General features: G+C 45.9%; 1 protein-coding gene across 1 annotated transcript in view; it reads left to right on the top strand.

Moving 5' to 3' along the window:
• Positions 1-207: 207 nt before the first annotated feature.
• Positions 208-20,484, top strand: part of LOC126521954 (uncharacterized) — a 48,402-nt gene continuing 28,125 nt past the window's right edge. The window contains exon 1 of the mRNA XM_050170704.3: positions 208-418. The gene's annotated coding sequence lies outside the window, so the exon portion shown is untranslated. The remainder of the gene's footprint in view (positions 419-20,484) is intronic.

The raw sequence follows: 20,484 nt of genomic DNA, 5'->3' as shown, positions 1-20,484 counted from the left end.
CTCCCTTCTCCCCAATATTTTCGGTTTCCTTTTTCCCTTCCTCCCGACGGTTGTACTCCTGTCTTTGCCTGTTCGACATCCTTGCTCTCGCTGTCCGCTCCGCCCTCTCTTTGTCGTTCTGCTCTCTCTTTCTTACAAGTATCCCTCCCTTCACCGCTTCCTTTCCTTCCCCACGAGGCGGAGGCCCGCTCCCTATACGCCCACGAAACTACGGCGGCGACGGCGCGCACTAGAGCACCGTTACTTCGGCCGGGCCAGTTGCAGCAGTCGTTGACTTCGTCCTCAGCGCGCCGCCGCTGATTACTTCTTCGCGCCGAGCGGAGGGCCTTCTCGAAAGACGAACGGGAAGCTCGGGAGGACGCCGGGCCGCCATCTGAGGACCAAGAACTCGGGCCGAAAGCGCAGACAACAGGCCAAGGTGAGCGCCGGGGCCTTGGAGAAAAACAACAGAGAAGGGCCCCGCAACGTTTTGCTCCGCGCCGTTCGGGGGCAGCGCGGTACCGGCGACCACGGCAGCGGCGGCGCTTGTCGTACAGTGGGGGACCGCAGCAGCAGCCATGTTTCGAGCGCGGGAGGACGGGGGGGTCGAGACGTCGCGCGTCCAACAGCTGTTGGCTCTAAAACCGTGGTTAACGCCTGCGACACCTCGCGTCTCGGTGGCTACGAGGTTCGTCACTAGTGAGCGCGTTGTCTCTGAATGGCCGACGCGTTCGGGCTGTTTCGGAAACGTCCGAGCGGCCTCCGACGGGACCCAATATGCGCGACACGACAACGTTATTCGCCGATGCGAGTACGTTACAGAAGATGTTTCGAAGGCGAGGAACTCGTGGCAAGCAGAAGCAAATATCTTGAAGCTGAATAATTGCGAAGGAGGTTATTAGTTGGAAGGGCGCCACTTGTGTAAAACCAATCAAGAGCGTTGCATAATGGGCAACTCGCTCGAACTGCTCATGGTCGCCGAAATATTCTCAAGCGACATTTCCTCCAATACTTATTTCTGTTCTTAACAGAAGAACATTTTCGATGCTACTTGGTTGACATGTGCGAATTTCTAGAGTGTTGTTATGGTGAACATCCGAACAGCGAAACGACTTGACCATACGGAGCAGGTAAGGCGACAGAACGTCTGCCGCAGGCTGCGACCTTGATTGAAGCCCACCTGTAGATGGCGCCACTAGCCGCACTGAGATTGCGCAATGAAATCATGAACAGACCAAGAGGTCCATCGTTTGGACAAGTACCTGTAGCGCTCTTGTGCTCCCGCGCCTCTCTTTCTCTTTTTTTTTTTCTACCGGCGGCGGTTGCTTAGTGTCTGTGGCGTTCTTTTGCTAAGCCCGAGGTAGCGGGTTTCATTCTTGGCTGTGGTGGCAGCACGCGAGACGCTCGTGTATTTCAGTTTACGCTAAGGGCAAAGAACCGTAGATGACAAGGATTAATTGAGAGCGCTTCATTACTGCGTCTCTCCAATCTCTGCAGTTGCTTTTGGCTTTTAAACATAATCAAATCAAATAATTTTTTTTCTTAGTCGATCTTCCTTCTTAGCGGCGGCGACAGCAGGGCAAGAGCGATTGGTGGACAAGACGCTGCAGTCAAATGGCCAGCCGAATTCTATCGAAGCGATTGAATCGACGACAATGGTCCAAACTTGTGAAGCTTCATTTTCACTCGCTTTGTTTCCTCTTACCGTATATTGAAGCAAACGGTTGGAGAGTTTCAAACACGTGATCTACTTGCTGAAAGACTTTACGAATCTCAGCGTGAGAATATATCGTCGTTGTACAGGCACTCACTCGTACTCTGAATACCCATTATGAGAGCTGTAATTTGATAAATGTGATACTGTCGCTGAGAAAGAACTCGATCTCTCTAGTTATTATGCGTATAAACAAGCCATATGTTGTAACCGGCATCAACAATACACCAATATAATAAACTCGCTATATTATGAATATGGATATACTATGAAAATAACCGTTGCATCAGAAGTGAAACACATGGAAACAATAACGTACGTCAAGAAATACGTTTAAATTAGGCACGCAACAACGATAGAATGGGTTGATCTAATAGAAAGCTTGGTGCGTTGGTAAAAGGTAATGTACTGCCGTGGACTAATGAAACGCGATGAGCAAATTTTGAAGTATAAGGCCTCCTACGAATGAATAACGATAGTGCGATTTTGTACTGCTACTTTCCTGTCACTGCGACTTGAAAGTAGCTGTAAGAAATGGTTAGGGCAACATCTTACGCGTAAAGGCCGACATGTCGACTTCGCGTCGAGGTTTGAAAGCGACGCGACAAAAATAATGCTTTCTAACAAGTCAGTTTAGCCCTAACTTTCTCGCATTGCAGTTCTTCACGACTGCACGTGCCTGGGGCTTTTCTGCGGGCGAGTAAGCCTTGAATGCGCAACACATTACTTTTACCTCCTGTGCATTTTACATGTCCATTAGGTGTGGGGCGCTTGAAATGCGTGTCTCCAATGCACATTGTCGACTTAACTGTTGAAACGCATTGTTGCTCTCCTCAGGGGAAACATGGCGGCCGCAAACTATGAGAATATCCCCAAAGGGCGGGTTTCCTTGGCATGTATCTGTCAGGTTGAGCTGGACCTTTAACACACTCTAACACACTCTAATTTTTCCGACAATAGCTGCACCCGATCGTCTCTTGCAATAGCACTGAAGCACGTCACCTGACTGCCAACAAAATAATTGTTGCTGGCGAACAAAATAATAAGATAAACTTCTTCGCCCGCTATGGTGAATCTCGCTGGATACACGAGGCGTTCTAACCTCGCATGTGGAAAGTACCTCTTCTGCAGGCTTCCACGGAGCACATTCCGTTCAGCGTCATAGCAAGAGCACGCCTTCAGAGGTTTAACGCAGGAAGTTGGGCTAATTGGGATTGGCGCATTTGATGAGACATAGTTACTAGCGCTACTCAGACTAAGGGAAGAAGTTGGGACAGGATAGACTGCTAGCTCTGTCCAGACTAGTGCTCTGTCCTGTACAAGCTTTTTTCCCTTAGTATTATTAGCGCTAGTAACTGTGTCTCAGCCTACAGAGGTGCCTCGTTCCACCTGTAACGAGGAATAAAGCCAAGAAAGAGAACACAACGCTAGAGAAGGCTTTTGCGCCTCTCGGAGAAATCGTTCAAATGGCAATGCCCTTATCGCGCAAGAAGCATTGCAGTGAAGCTTCAGCCGGTGAAACTCCGCTTGCAGCAGCTCAGGTTGCTGCAGTAGTTCAGGTTTGCGATGTCTTTGCCGGCCCAGAATTTTTTTGTTGTTGTCATGTTTGATGTAAAAAGAACGTGTTGTAAAAGCTCCGTAAGATACAGGGGCGAACCATCGCACACAAATAAATTTGTGCCCTTTTATTAGGGATGAAAGTTTGTTCCATGACCAGCACCTTTACCCTGAAAGGGTAAGATCGAATCGCTGAAGTGGACAAGTTTTCTTTTAGGGCGACTTTTTGCAGCAAGTAAACACTATGATAGCTGCAATGAAAGACGAAAACTGCATGAAATAATCTTTAATAGCCGTAGTTGCTAAACTGTTTAGTCGGATATTTCGCGGCTCACACGGTGGTCACAAATATTGCACCTTTCAACTACGGCTTCATGCAGTTTGCGCTCGCTTTCATGAACACAAGGATGTTTTTTTTTATAGCCTTAAGGTTAAAGGTGTTAGCCATGTAAACAAACTCGCCCCCTTAGGTGTGCCAAAATTCGAGGGCCCTTTTTCTTGATCCACCAATACTGTGCCATAGCAGCTCCTCGTTGTCCGTGATGTCATTCGTGCCTATCCTCCAGACAGGGTATAAGACAAGCATTTTTCATGGCCAAGTGCTACACTCATTGCAATTGTACAGGGTGAATTCAAATATCAGAAGGGCAAAATCGCAATGTCATTTTCAGACCTCAATGTCACCAAATTGTCTATCAGCGCTTGTAGCGCCAAGTTTATATCTTTTAAAGTAGTTAGCTGATTCTCAACAGAGCCACCTCCTTGAGCTAGACTATGAACCACTTTTCTGTTCTAAACCGCAGTAGCAGTTTTTCTCGAGGTATTATCCCTCAGACTTCTATTTCACAGAAATCATACGACATGGCTTAGCACAGGACAGCACACATATAGCAAGTCGACGCATGATACGTATAGCCACGTATATGCGCATAACCACGACAGATGCGCCGGTCGGGCTCTGCTCTCCACGGAATCACACAACGAAACAACAAACGCTGCCTAAATATCCTCACCGCATCAAATGTACGTCGCCAAGCGCATCGTCGCATTATTAAAGCGAATTGATTTCTGCGGCTATATCGCGCCCCGTCTTCTTCGTGCTCGGAGACTCTCCGGCGCTGTCGCTCGACCCAGTTTCGCGGCGTGTTCAAGCCAAAGTATAGCTCTCCGATACGCACACGTTGTCGCGCGATATATATATATATATATATATATATATATATATATCGCGCGACAACGTGTGCGTATCGGAGAGCTATAATTTGGCTTGAAAAATGTCGCGCGATATATATATATATATATATATATATATATATATATATATCGCGTCCAAAGGTTTACGCCAAAGGTCGGTGGTCCAAAGGTCGGTGGTATAGTAGTGCCGTGTCGCTTTCCTTCGTCGCCTGGTGGCAGGGCGCGTTTGTTGCCGAAGTCTTTTCGGCGTCTCGTGTCGAGATGTGCCGAAACGTCACACTTCTTCCGTAGATAATGCACAGTGCCATATATCCGCAAACCTGTCTGTGCCTATACTATCGCTATAGTCACTGAACAGCCGCATCTTCTGCGGTAACTTGATTTGTCTGAAGAATCAAATAGCCCGAATTCGAAAAAAAAAAATAAACATGGAGAGTTAGCGGGAATTGTGACAGAAATAGGTTAACATTACATCGTGCCTCTGTTAGGTCCCGGATGCGTGATTTAAACCACGTTTAAAGTGCTTTCGCGAGCTCACTCGACACACGTTCTGCTTCTTCGAGGAACGGAAGTGCTACTGGCGGTGGTCCGGAGCAGGCTACCTTCAGTTATATATATATATATATATATATATATATATATATATATATATATATATATATATATATATATATATATATATATAGCAAATTTTAACAGTCGGCACGAACATAACTTACAAAGGACATTGATTGGAATTATCAAAGTAAGCTTATATATGACATTTATCAGAAAGCTGACTGAAACGATGTTATTGAGGTCATGAAAGAAAGTAAGCATTTAGACGCCACAAAAAAAGAGGCCAGTTTTAAACACTCCGAACACAGCGACATCTCTGTGGTTTCCGCTAAAACAAAGATATGGGACAGGTTGACGCAATAATAACGAAATTAGCTTGCATAAGGAAATGGAAAAAAGTAATCAACGACGTAATAAAAGCGTTTTATTTACAGCGACCAATCTACCTTCGCGGTAAGAGCGGGAAATACCTACGTAATCGAAACCTCCGGCGCCTTTCTTTGTTTGGTGTACCCATCTTTCATGAACGTTCATATCCACGCAGAACGAGTAGGCGATAGGCGAGATCCCACAGGAGCGTGTGTGCTGAAAAAAAAAGGGGGAAGAAAAAAAGAAAACGAAGACAAAGTACGCATGACGTTCCGCTGGTTTCGGTAGAGAGAGGTTGCGAGATAGATTAATATCGATTTTCCGCCCTGGAGAGGGCCTCCACCTATCTAATCTGTCTTTGTTTGTCTGCTCGCCAGTTTTTTTTTTCTCTTCTATTCGCTACAGCGAAACATATTAAACTACCTCGGCCCACGAACCGAACAAGCCATTATATCTGTCGGGAACCCGCTGTTCGCGTAACACAAAATACCTCTCGACGGAAAAAGTGCTTTTACGGGCTTCAGGTTCGAGGAAATGAGCGGCAAAAAAAAAGAAGAATGTTTTACTTTAGTACAGTAGTTGAGCTTCGTCAATTTTGATTTTGGCACGTAGTGGAGAAAGAGAAAGAAAGAATAAAAAACAAAGATGGGAGCGAACATGCTGAGCGTCGTGAACAACACGAACAAGAAGGTTTTAGATCCCAGAAAAGTTGACAGAAAAAAAAAAGAAGAAAATTAACCTAAGAACAACCCGCACCGATTTCGATGAGAGGGGAGCTTAAATTCCGACACGCACCTAAATCCGAGGAGAAATGGCTCGACAAGACCGGCACCGAATATCCTAGTGCAGAAATGTATTTGGTCAGTTCCAGACTTTCACGACGACGTGCCTGAAAGAGGGACGCAGTGGCTAAACCGGCTGCCAGTTGCGAAATAGGTTATAGACTCGAGGGGATGCCTCGAACTTATAGACGCAGATTCGCAGGCGGCTCGTGGAGTGTTCCGAAAATGGTTTTCCATATCGAGAAAGCTCCGCGCTTTGAAATGCGCCGAAGTAAAGGCTCTGTGGAGAGCCTTTAAGGTAGAGAAAAGCTTCTGTCGCACGATTCGCGCTTCGCTTGCATTTTTTTCCCATCAGCATCCGATGGGGAAAATGTGAGCACTTTTTTGCAAGGTGCCACGGCGTGCCAGTTTGACAGTATAAGAGCAGATATTTGGGAGAGTTGGCCCGGATACATGAGGGAAATGAACAGCGCAACGTTTACTCAGACCATAGGCACATGAGACACTCTCGAGCGCTGATTCATAACTTTCTTTTTTTTTAGGGAAAGCCCAGCGAGATATATCGGAAGAATTATCACGGGGCAAGGACAAAAAAGTCATGCGAAAAACAGATAATCATGCTTTTTGCGTACGCCAAACCATTCCGCGTGCACATACAGTCAACGCGCTCACCATTTGTCAAGGTACTCTACTTATTTTCCTCTTAATCCAATTTTTCGATAGCTGGTGCATCTGTCTTGTGCTTTCTGAATGTGGGAAGTTTCAATTGTCAAGCGGGTTACACTATCTTTATGTCTCGCGATGATGTTAGTTTTACTCAAGTCCGGCATACAGCCGCATACGCAACAGTGTAGGTTAAGGTGAGCCGGTTGGTTGTTCTTTCTGCCATTTTAATGTTCTGTTATCGGAAATTTATCCGTCTTTCTGGTTTACCTATGTAGCACCGTCCACACGATAAAGGGCAGCTTATATACATTGCCTGTTTTACGTTCTACTGAGTTGTGCTTGACATTGCAGGGTACTTTGCTGAGAGTACACCTCGACCCTGCCTCGAACACGTGGGCAAATGCTGGATAACTTGTGCGATGCAGGAAAAACAACTACCATGTCATATCGGGCACGGGAAGCAAGGGAGTGTGTATAAGAGAGTGTATAACGCGGAAAGGAGGGTGTTATTCGGGTCCCTCAAGAAGACAGGAGTCCCTCACAGCTCTTTTGAAGACATTGTTTTCCCGCGCGGGAACCGGTTGTGTAGGAAGGAGGTCTCTCGCCTTCTCTTAAATTACCTACAGGACACAGATTTGGCCTCCACATGGTGAACTGAGGAGTGACCATTTGTATTTTGTGAGGTCTGTGTCTGATTATGTGATTTACTTATTTTAAGTGTCGCTACGGTGGAGCAATTGCCGGCAGCAACTGCAAGGCTAATCCCACCAGTAGCCTACAACAACTCAACTCAACTCAACTCATAAGGCAGGGGCCATCAGTCTAACTGGCGAGCTAAATACACAATATAGGGAGGTACATGACGGAACAGAGAGACACGAGAGACGTAGCGTAGTCTTGGTCAAGCACTTCCACTTAATCAATGTAGTGGAGAAAAAAAATCGTACTAAAGTGAGCAACTAAGCGTCATGAACATTTCCGATGGAGGAGGAATTAAACAGCGCGAGCGTACCGTGCTTTGGGTGCCTGTTAAAGAACGCAAGGTGATCAAAATAAAACTCGGCGCCCTCCAATACTGCATCCCTCATGACCCATTCTGCCAGTTTCAGGACGTTAAACTCCATGATTTAGTTAACTGCAAACGCATTTATGATATGAAGTCATTGTGATGGTGCATTGAGGGCGTATGCCACGCAAAGGTATCATTTGGCGCAGCCCACATGTGCGTGCATTTACTTTAGAAGTTTCAGCTCGTATAGTGCTACTGGCCGTTTGTACCTCTTACGGCTGTGCGCTGCGTAAAAGGCGCCAAGGTACGCCCCAAAACACGACATAATATTGCCCCGTCCAATACGTCATCGTGTAATAAAATATACGGGTTACAATGTGATACTAGGGGAAATATTGACTACAGACAGACTGACGGATCGAAAAAGAGGATCAGGAATAAGTAAATAACGAAAAACGAAAAGAAAGTTGTTGTTCTGTGGGGTTTTCTGGCGCAAAAGCAACTAAGGCCATCTTGCGCCAAACGAAAGGCGTAATCTAAAACCAAATTCAAGCGGACTTTGAAGAGGGCTGTTTAAGTGATTGCCGAGGAAGCAGTAAGTTCTGAAAGCTTTTATACTATTTCCGCGGGTCTTCAAAAGCGTGATGAGATCTTCAGGTTGCTTTCCAGGGTGCTCTCCTATTAACTATATTAAATTATGGGGTTATACGTGCCAAAACCCCCATTTAATTATAAGGTATGTCGCAGTGGAGGACTCCGGATTAGGTCTCCTATTAAGAGTGCCAGGCGAAATGGCATAACACAAATCCCCCCCCCCTCCAAAAAAAAAAAGGAAAAATCAATTTTAGGAAACTAGAAGTGCACAAAGTACAACAAATGGTGAAAGACACAACACGGCCTTCCACAGTCGCTTGCCCTTTGTATGCGGCCACTACATTCCAAAAATTTACCAACTCGCTCAGCTTTCGATTCTTGTGCAATGTACCGAGCAGAGATAGGGGAAAGAATACCTGCCAATTTTACGCTGAGGGCTGCAGAAAAGTTTATTCACTTTTGTATTTATTTCCTTTTTTTTTCCTAATTCATCCCCGCTTCGGTGAACGGAAACTCGCTTCCCATGAAGCAGACGCTGACAGCTCACTACCGTCATTATTACTGTTGCTTTCTAGAGTAGTGGGTGGTGGGAAAATGAGCAACCTGCTGAAGGAACAACAACAACAACAACAACAACAACAACAACAACAACAACAACAACAACAACAACAACAACAACAACAACAACAACAACAACGTAAGCGTATTCATATTCAGCGTAAGCGGCGTACGCGATACATTTGGCTGTCACACCATAGTTCGAGTTAAATCAGCTAGTTTGGTTTTGGAGCCATCGCGTAATTTCAGAAACTTGATATCGAAGCGTTTAAGTATTGGGTTGCAATACTTATGATTGGTTTAAATCTGAGATTTTTCTCCATCTATCTCTCCTTCTGTTTTTTGAGTGAGCTGCAGTGAAGCGAAGCCTCGTCGGAACGACGACTCTGATGCGAGTCCAGGCGCTTCACTTCGCCATAAACTGTCGTTTGACGTCGCAATTTGCAACAAGACTGGATTCAGAGGTGATGGAAGCGCCTTCGTAGAACTCGTCACTTAGTTTCGTCCAGAGATTCATGGAAGACATTTGCTGACACCGCAGATAGTCCGCATAGAAGTAAGGCCTGCCAGGTGCTTCATCCACAACGGAGAAGAGGCTTGCGCAAGACGTCGCTTCTAACGGGAGAATTGCGAAACGGGATCACGCCGGTGGATAGAAATGCAACACCAGTTTGGTTGCGGGTAGAGCAGGCTCCTGTTTACGCTTACGCGTAACCTCTCATTGGGTGCGCATTTCGCTAGGTCGGCTGATAAGCATGATCTGTGAACTTTGCTAGAAGCCAGCAATCGATAGCCTCGAAGGCAGCTGGCGCCCTATCTCACCGTTCAGTACAATATACGGGCGCCAAGAAAACGATTGTTTTATTTGTTAGTGGTGGTATTATCTTTCGCCTCATCCCTTCCACATTTTATTTCCCACGATTACAAAGTCTTTACCCCAATTTAGAACAAGAGCGCAGCAACGGTGCACGAAAGAAGCAGACAGACCGACAATACCCACAGGAATGAATGCCCGTTGATGGCTTTTGTTTCTGAAAAGGGAATTTTGCAACAGGCAGTCAGACATTTTCTACAGAGGTGCCTGCCCTTTGTCCCCATCGACGACCCCTCTCCTTATTGACCGCCGTGTGGTTGGTTGTCACATCCTGGAACGACAACAGCTCCCGAGTGTTAGCGCATTCTTTATCGACATGAATGAATTAAACTATTCATTTTAGCGTTTTATCCGTCTCTCTTTCTGTCCCATTTTTGAGCCTATTTTCAGCACATTATCACTGTAAATGTCATATACCAGCTATCCTAACAGCTCTCTCTCTCTACCACTGAAAGAAGCTGCGTGATGAATACGCAGCATTAGGTAGTTTAATAAGCCGCCATTCTCCATTCAACCTACTGATTCACAAGGCCTTACGTCCCATAGAAACACTGGGGATGCGAGAGAGAGTGCAGTGGAAAGGGTTCAGGATTAATTTTGATCAGCCGGAGTGCTTTAACGTTCATTGACCCCTTGGAATGCAGCCGCCGCGTCTGGGAATCGAACCCACACCCTCGTGCTCAGCTTCTTCATTGTCGAACGATGAGTTATTGTGAGGGGGTTGATGGTGCGCAAAAGCAGGTGTTAGCAAGCATGGGCACAAGAAGACCCACTGCGACGCCACGGATGCCATGTCCGCGTCTCGAGTCCACATTTCGCACTCCTGTCTTTTCGACCCACGGATATCTCAGCTCAGTTTTTGTAGCTTTCTAATCATTAGGGTTGTTTCGAGCAGATAATCCACGTTGTCTGTGGTGAATGCTTTGTAAGGGACGCAAGGAGGCGCAAGTGGAAGAAAGAGGTGGTTTTTTAGCGTTCTTCTCTTTCTTTCTTTCTTTTTTTGTGTGTTGAGCAGACAGAGTGGCATTAACGAGGATGTGATGACACTGTCATGAAAGTCGTACCGCCTTTGATAAGGGTTTGACAAATATTTTATTTCATTCCGTAAAAAAATATAAAACATAGAGAGAGAGAGAGAGAGAGAGAGAGAGAGAGAGAGAGAGAGAGAGAGAGAGAGAGAGAGAGAGAAGGAGCAGAGCTTAGTGACAGCCCAAATTACAACGCCACTGAGACCAATGGTGCGTCCTGGAGCGACTGTAAATGTGAACGCGGCGTGGGCATCGGATGCTGTCGTCATTGCCAGTAGGGAAATTAAGCCCGTCGCGACGGCACTGCGATAAAGCTGTCTGGGGCCTACGTAGAGCACTAAACAGGCTGCTGCTTCCAAGAGCACTTTCCGGGGCAGGCTTTGCTTACTGCGTCTCTTATTCCCGCTATGGGCTCTGTGCTGCCGATGGCTTAATCTGAGTGTAGGCGATTGGACGCTCGAGGCCAGCGTTGTTTCCGTGCATAAAGCGCTGGGGCACGATGATTGCGTCCATGGCACGATTCGGCTTCGACATTACTACCTGCAAGATAAGCGAACTGAGTGATGATATTTTCTTACTGTTCCACTTAAGTTGTAACAATGAAGCGTCGCACACTCTGAGTTTCTTAATTCGGGTGCCTTCTTGAGAATGAAAAGCAGGTGTCCAGGATAGGCATACATTTCATGTAACGAGCTAATACCGGCGTAACGCGGGGAAATGAACCATCTGGAATAAAATATAGGTATGTCTTTGAAACGATCGGGATAGAAAATTCACTAGCTTGATAGCGATGCTCCTGCTGAAACATAGGAGCAACTGGAGATATTTGTAATAGAGTTTCATCGCACTACAGGACTTGAGTGTGTAATAATAATAATAATAATAATAATAATAATAATAATAATAATAATAATAATAATAATAATAATTATTATTATTATTATTATTATTATTATTATTATTATTATTATTATTATTATTGAATGAGCCACGGTAGCCAACCGGGCTTGGTCCTAGTTAACCTCCCTGCTTTTCATTTACCATTTTCTCTCTCTTTCTGTATTATTAATAGCTAAAACAACACCTTAGGCAGGAAAGAAAGGTATAGGTGTAAAAATAAAAATAAATGCAGAATGTTAGAGAATGCTTGTACTAGAAAAGGTATGCCGACATGATATAAGAGAAAGGGAAATTATAAAGTCAAGAAGGTGGAGATATCCAGAAAACTCCCGGTGTGCTACCCCACACAGGGGAAACGGGAGGAGGGAATAGAAAGACTCGATAGAGAGAAAGGGAAAGTCCCCGAACATATGCGCGCACAAGAAAAACGTGACATGTTCAGAGGTGATCACACAGACAGGTCTATCATTAAAAATAAGGCGATAGAGCGTGACACTGAAGCCGTAGTGCATATTTCGCCACAAGCAGGGTGACCGCGTTTGGTGTGGTATCAAGTCGTCTTTAAGAATTGGAATAAAATGTAGAGCAAGTGCTTGCTGTTGATTTGCGAGCACTAACCTTGTTCTACGATGAACATAACACGTAATTAGAGAAAGAACCGACTAGAGAGCAAGAATTGGTCGTAAGTAAAAGCGAAGAATCGGATAACGAAGCTGAAACGAAGGCATTCGATAACAGTGCTTCAGCTTTGAGGCGTTAGCGAAACCCTGTCACGAGCCTTGTGGACTACGTGAAGCATCATAACGTCATTCTCGCGGTATAACGCTGAAGAATCTTCTTCTGCATTGCGCACTTCGCTTGTAATCTAAAATAATGAAGTACTGGACACAACTGACCGAGTGAAATCGCGCAGCGCCGAGCACGCGTACAACGCACTACACATCGTTAAGTGTGAACCCTTCATCATCAGTCCTACTATATTGACTCGTCCCAGCCATCTTATTTTTTCATTTGGTCGTGGTTTTCGCTGTAAAACACAGCAGCCGTACAGAAAAGCGGTTTCAACAATTGGGGTTGTTGGTGTGGAAAAAAAAAAAAAAAGGATGACGCAAGGATAAGTGCGCATCCCTCAGGCAGATTCGCTTCGCGTTCGTGATCTCATTCGGCTCGACAATTATCGCGACGAGCGAATTAAAGGCATTAAGTGCTTAGAAAAGACTGTACTTTGCGCCCACGCGGCGACTGTTCGATTTTCGAGAATGCGCACGCTCCGTGCGATGCCGTCCTAAGCGTGCAGCCGTTAAGCCTTCTCCAAGTTCCGCTGCTGCGGAGTTCGTGTGATCCCGTAATTTCGGAGTTGGACTTAGACGGGTCACCACATATAAAGAAAGATAAAACACACGGGCACAGACGGACACCGATCTAGACTCCTCGCAGTGTATGGGCAGTGCAATGAAAGCTACGGGGCGCGTGAGCCAATCAAAGAAGCCCGCGTGCAGATGGTGTCAGTCCGCGGTGTGTCAATCCGCACTTGCGCCAAGCCGGTGTTACATTTCTGCAAAAAAATTACGTGCTTAGGACGCTAGAAATGAGACAAATATTTACCTACCCTCCCCTATACTACAGCTATGCATGTATATATTGGAAATATAACCGATGCCGAAACGCGGAACTACATTATAGTGCGTACTACGCGGTAAACGCAAAGGCCACAACGATGTCTTAGCCCCTCCTGTAACTTTCGCTGTACTGCAAGTTGATTTTGAGAGTGATGATTATCTATTTGCGTTGTGTTTTGGCTGACACAAATATGGGCAGATAGAAAGCAAGTATAGCAAAAACAAGGTGATCAGCTGGATGAACGTCAGGTCTGCTACCCTAAACTAGCGGTAAGGGAAAGGAGGAACATAAAAGCGAAATAGTGAGAGAGTGAGCAGTGTGTGATCGCCGAACGATGTACGAGATAACTATAAACGTTCGCCGAGGCCGGCTCACGTATAGTTTTTTTGCGCCACCTACCGATGTCCAAGTATTCTGACCCAGAAAATGTTTTAAGGACCAGCTTGTGTAAAGCTCTCTGAAGTGACAGGCGTTGGACGTCGTACCGAGTTCCCTCGCTTTTACAGAATTACCACGTGCCTAGCGGAGATCACGCTCTGATCCTAATAGCATACGGCGATTCCCCCACCACCCTACCCTTCCCCTCCTATTCCCTGGCTTGTGAAGAGCAGGCAAACACTAGAAGCCCGGACTGAGAAGTCTAGACTTGCAGGGTAAGAGCAGGACAAAGTCGTAGATCCTCCGTATCATCGGTTGAAAGCAGTACTGCTCGCGCGGAATTTGGCGCTGGCGAATGGCGTAAGGTATTAACTAATTTTAGAATAATTAGAGCTACAGTGCGAGTTGTTGCACTGTTGCAGTTCATCGTCAATACTAACCTCAATTTGACAAATCTATTCAGATAGGAAAAACAAAATGTATCATGCAAGATTGTTAGGGCTCTGCAACAAAAAATGGCAAACTAGTACTTTGGCAAAGACACGCATTCCTTCAACTGATTGTCTGTCTTTTATCGGTAGGCAGCAACTCTCATCTTACAGAAAGAGCTTAATTCGTGATTGATCGATTTCGGGGAGAACAAGTGGTAGCATGAGAACAAACTGAACTAATGCACAGAACTTTGCGACTCATCTACTGTTGGAATGTATATTTTTATTCATCCAGTGTTCTAATGAGTGTTATAGTTTGTGTCGCTATTCTTCCTTTTTACGCAAATTTGTTTCGTTTGCCAAGTGACGAGGAGTAGCCGGTGCCTCCATAAAGGCGCCAACCTCTCCTAACATTCACTTCAATAAAAACAAAAAACAAATTTATAGTATTGCTCGTGCAGCTACCTTCATTCTGCTCGAGTAACTGCTCCCAATCCATCCGTCGGATCGCTAATTTTCTTTCTAATCGATCATTTTTCCGGGACGTGACTATCTGCGCGATGCCTCGTTGCACTAGAAAGCATCCTAGAAATGCACTCGAGAATGATGCGACGGGAAAAAAACGCTGACGAAACATGATATTTTTGCCCCTTAATCAGCTTCCGCTGATCTAGCCGGAGATGCGCACTGAAACGTATAGCGCAGAAGATGACGGATTAAGAATACAGCCCCAGTTTTGACTGCATAACGGATACTGTACCCGTGTATAGAATCGGCAACGACTTTAGCTAGGTTACCTCCTCGGTGTCGGTTTTACACGTGGTTCTTGTGCGCACGATCACAGTTTCGCACGCGTACATGCGTCCCCCTCGCTATCGATTATACTTGGATTATGCATTTGGATGTATTTGGATACACTTTGTTGCAGTTGAGCTCCGTCCGCGTCAACATCATCCGCGTTCGCACCATCTTCGATGTATTTTATGCGCTCCATTATGAAAAAAAAAAAAAAACAACTGCAAAAGGTCGTCGAAGCATACTGCTGGATAGGTGGCGTCTTCGTTTACAGAAATGCAGCAGTATTAATAGATTACAAGCCAATATCTTTAAAACAATTAATTCTACGCAAGCGGGCTTCTTTGCATAAAGAGTATAATTGGGGAGAAACCCTGTTACAAAGGCGTTTGTCAGCGACATATGTTCGTCATTCCGCGTACGCGGATGTCGTTGGGAGATTGCAGCAAGCTGCATGCAGGCTAGAACCAATATCATACTACATTAAATTAGGATAACTTTTTCCTGTTCACTGACGTCATAGTACGGGAGTGAAATGAGGAGCACTGTTGGAAAACTCGCAATGACATATTAAGACAGCGAGAAAGTTAGGAAAGCAGTTAGAAAAAGAAATTTGTTTAGAGCGTACATTCGTCATATTATAAGGGAGAAGGTAACAAAAATTTGCAGTTTTCAAAGCACTGCGTTCGTAGCAACAACAACGAAAGAAAGAAAGAAAGAAAGAAAGAAGAAAAGAGCCGGTGCCAGAATGGTGTGTACAGGCAGTGGCGTAGCAACAGGGGGGGGGGGGGGGGGCGGGGGGCCGTGGGCCCCGGGTGCAAGGGGCCAGGGGGGTGTCATATACGTCTGAAGACACCCGGAACTTCTTGATATCCTCGCCTTCCTCGACTACAGCCGGGGGGGGGGGGGGTGACAGAAGACCTATGGGCCCCGGGTGCCAGACGACCTAGCTACGCCACTGTGTACAGGCTTTATTAGAATAAATGAAACCACTGCACTCATGAATAAATCTGACACCTAGAGACTTAATCGGCCATTTGTGGCATCCGTACTGCTCTAAGCGTATGCAAGGGGACAAACTTTAGTTTATTTGTTCCGAGTTACCTAGCGCCAGAAGTTTCACAGGTACGACACGATGCGGCCAAGCCCCTACAGTGCCCACGTTCCTGGCTTCTTTGTTTCCTCTTGCAACACCTCTACGTGTTCGCAGTACCTCCCCCAGAGTTTGATGCGGATTCGCTAATAAGTTAACACTATTGAAACCCATTCATGCGCTTTTTATGAAAACCTGGCAAGTCACACTGTCTTGATCGACGTAATTGGACTGACAGTTTTTTCTAAGATGTGTCTTGAGCAATGTGCGCTATTTGACAGCTCTGTAACGGGAGGGAGTGCTTTAGGCGAATACGCGCTAACGTTCGCCACAATATACCGCGGGCACATAAAAAAAGAAAGAAAAATGTTGCACCAACTTATGGGAAGACTTCGCAAGAAGCTCATGCCGAATGCATACTTCCCGATTCAAATCTCGCACCGACTTGCACTACAGGGCGGCCATTCTACGTGGCTATGAAATTACAAGAAGAAAGCAGTGAAGCGTAACAAGAACATGGCAGTCACGCAGTCAAGATACGGCAACTCTACTCAAAGTGATAGTGGCCGAATTCCTTTACCACTTCTAGCCCTTCATCAAAACGCGTTCCGAGCGTGACGAGGCACTCTTGCAGGCCGAAAATTCTTACGCACTCGCGAGAATGAGTGCGCAGAATAACCGATCCACTAGATAACAGCACACATGTCGATATTGAATCACCAACTCGCCCAAGCTCCCAGTTTATCAAGATAGCAACCACTGAGATTCTTCTTGCGTGTGCAGAAAAAACGCGCCACGCACGGAGTCCCCAGGGGGACAGAGGAACCGTTCAACAACGACCAGTTTCTATTTCACACTCGGCGTTAGGCTTACGTCCATGTCGTCTTGTCGCCGGTGCAGCTCGCAACCGGCGTCCCGTAGCAACAGGGCCCTCGTGGCGGTAAGCGCAGGTTTTCTTGCCTGTTCGTAAAAGCCTTCGGTGTAGGATGATCGACCAACCACTTCTCCTAACGGCGTCTCTCCTCCCCTCCCCTCCCCTTCTTCCCCCTTCCCTCCGCGGGAGGTTAGGTTTCGCCGCAGCGCTGTTTTGCTCGGGCCGACCTAAATATACCCGCTATCCACGTCTCTCCGCAAGCTTCGCTTTAGCTCAGGTTCTGACGCACCGCCCCCGCACGAAAAACAATCTTCACTAGCTCGCAGGCCGCCTGATGTGACCTGAATCCTGCAGCGGCAGAAACACGAGCCCCGCTGGGCCATAGAGTACAGAATGCCTTTTTAATTGTTACCTTCGTGCTTTTATTTTCAGTTGTTGGTACGTCTCGTGCTTTTTTTTCTTCCCGTCGTGCGTACTTCTACCTCCGCTATCGCGCTCTTGCCAGGCGTCTGCAAATGCTCATTTTACGGGAATTGTTCATGCCTCAGATCGGTGCAGATGTTTAAACGGGAGGACTTGGCATCGCCGCGGCAAATGTCATACAGTTCTTGTTTTCATTTTTACGCACGTTCCTCTCTCCTACGGCAAGAAAACTTGGAGAGTAATAGTTACCGCTTGGTGGCTTGCGGAGGACGTTGAGTTGTAATGGTGGGTGGTATTTAGAGTATGTGTGCGCCTTTCTCTGTAGAGCATTCCCCCCCCCCCCCCCTCCTTCCTGTCTTCCACTTCTACGTTTGCGTCTCCTCTTTTCTGCAGCGTTGTGCCCCTTTTGGTGGCAGTTGCCAGCCTGCTCCTCGCTTTCACTTTCCTGTCTAGTGCACGCATGGTTTCAAAACAAATAATAATAATAATTACTTCGCGGCGCAGCAAGGCCTATTTCTGTAGCGTGGTATTTGCAGCGAGGGTTCGTTGTTCAGAGAGCAATTGTGCACGCTACTTTCCCGCCGGTTCAGTTTTGCATACGCTATTTAGGAACAGAGGCACAGGCACCCTTCTCTCGTTATTTACTAGTTATCGATACTTCCGTCTTCATGACGTCTTTGTTGCAATAAAGTCGAGAGACATATTGTACTCCATAGAGCTGGTCCAAGCTATCGAAGCGCTGGAGTAAGAAATTCTCTTTGCAGTTGGCTGTACATACTTAGTTTGCTTACCGTGCTCTTTTCGAACAAAAAACAAAAACAAAAAGACACACACACAGAAAAGGACACATACAATAGCACATTATCGCGTTCCTGCCTGTGTACCGTCTTGTGTTTCTGTGCTCCAAAACAGCGTGGTAATAATTTCTTTTTTGTGTGTATTTAGATGTGGAAGCATGGGAATGGAGACTACGTCAGAGCCGGCTATACCGAAACCACAGATTCGTTACGAGAGTAAAAATTTAAAAAAAAATAAAAAGAAAGAAGAAATTTTCAGCAATCACGATGCACACACGAACAACAAGCGCGAGAAAATTGTCTCGTCCACGGCACCAGCACCAAAAGGATAGTCCAGTAACTATGGGATGGTGATAGGAGTGAATAAGTCCCCCGCAAGTCTCTTGATATATACATACAAGGGCAACCCCACAACTTTCACCACGTTGCTGACGCTATGCGTAAGAGAGTCTTTGAAGTTGGCACTCCACCTGCAACGGGTCTCGAGCTTGAAACTGCGGCCCATTCTCGCTCCATGGCAAAGCACCATCTGTGCGTGAGGCGCCACTAAAGTGCTTCGGACGTTCTTGTGGGCCGCGAGCCTTAAAGCCTTAATAAAACTTTGCATATATATATATATATATATATATATATATATATATAGCATACCATTAAAGCTTGTTTTTCTCTCTCTCTCTCTCCACCGCGAGATGACCACGCTAAAGAAAAAGAACCGTGATGTAGAAGATAAAGAAAACTAAGTTTCGTTTACTGGTGGGGTCAAGGTTCGAGACCGAGCAGCGCCTCTGCAATGAGGAAACGATACAGCCTGTATGTAGTACGACCAATAAGGCATCGAGGCGTACACTGTGAAGCGTCCGTTAGTGCTGCCCCTTTTAGAATTTCACCACATGTTTGTCTGCACCAGCTGTAGCTCCCGCAACAGTGCGTGTTTACACAGCAGGATTAACACACGCTACAAACAGCTTGGCGGTCGTTGTATACGGCCCACTCTCTTTGCAGTGCCATAGCTACGATTTTCTTTTAGAAGTGGGCGTGTACTGCTAATACCGCGCCGAGCAGGTTTAGGGCACGGTCCGCTCGGTGATTACTGCACCCGAGGCGTTAATCTGAGATTAACCTGTCCGTCAGCATTACGGTCGTACCGGAGTTGGCTTGAAAAACAAGACGTTGTACCTGTCGCCGCGTAGTGGACACGACTTAGTCGCAAAATGTTACAGCTCTGTCAGGATAACATAATTACTTTTATGACGGTCTCATTTCCAGGCGAGAGGAACATTCGCCAGTTGTTACGTTATTCTTGTTATTGGCAAAAGGGAATGACCTTAAACAAATTAAAGGGCCTCAGTGTACTCGGCCAGGACACTGAGTGCCTAGTCTTCATATTTATTCTTTATTTATTTGATCCTTGTATGCAAGGTATCGAAAATGTAAAAAAAATGCATGCGAGATTTAAACGATGTAAGCATAACATTCAGCGTCACGTGTGATTAAAACACTACAGACTACATAAGAAGAAGAAATAAAGAAACCCCGACTATCTAATATTAGAAAACATCCGATGGTGCCGAACGATGGATTGCGGTATGCAGCTGCCTGTCACTTCATAACTGCGCAACTTTGTTTTCGAATCCAACTGTAAAGGTACCTTCGCTGCATAACACTTTCAATATGCACGTTCTCATGTGCACGTGTACATCAGTATTTTTCAGCTCTTCACGCCCTATTAGAGTGAATAAAACTTCAAGTGCGCTTTGTATTTCTTCTGGCAGTTTCCGCCTCGTCTGAACAAATGTCTGACAGACGCTGTTGCCGCCTTGCCTCGCTTGTTTTGCGTACGAAACGAAACAAACGCAAGGCGGACTAACTCTCCTCACTTGTGTACCCATCGGTGCATGGTTAAGACGCTTCACGTAGGTCTACTTGAACGGCTGCGAACAGAGGTTCAGATCATAGAGGTCTCTGTGGGAGGAATTGCCTTTGAAGATAAGGATATAGTCTGATAAGCTCCTTAAGCGCGTATGTTTCTCTCCTTTCTTTCTTTTAATTCGCTAGCATTAACAGTGCCAAAGTGCAAAAAACGTGTGCTGTGTGAGAAGCCGGTCACGGGATACAGGTGTGTATATATATATATATATATATATATATATATATATATATATATCATGCGCTCGCGCACATGCATTAAGCAAACCCTTCAGGCACAGACACGTATACAGACGCGCACACTCCTATGTTGCCAATAAGAACCAAAGAAAACATAATACTTGCGATATGGCTTTGAGTGTTCC

This window comes from Dermacentor andersoni, chromosome 6 (assembly GCF_023375885.2).
Source record: "Dermacentor andersoni chromosome 6, qqDerAnde1_hic_scaffold, whole genome shotgun sequence".
Taxonomy (NCBI): domain Eukaryota; kingdom Metazoa; phylum Arthropoda; class Arachnida; order Ixodida; family Ixodidae; genus Dermacentor; species Dermacentor andersoni.
The sequence above is the reverse complement of the archived record's forward strand: the minus strand, read 5'-3'. Positions and strand labels throughout refer to the sequence as shown.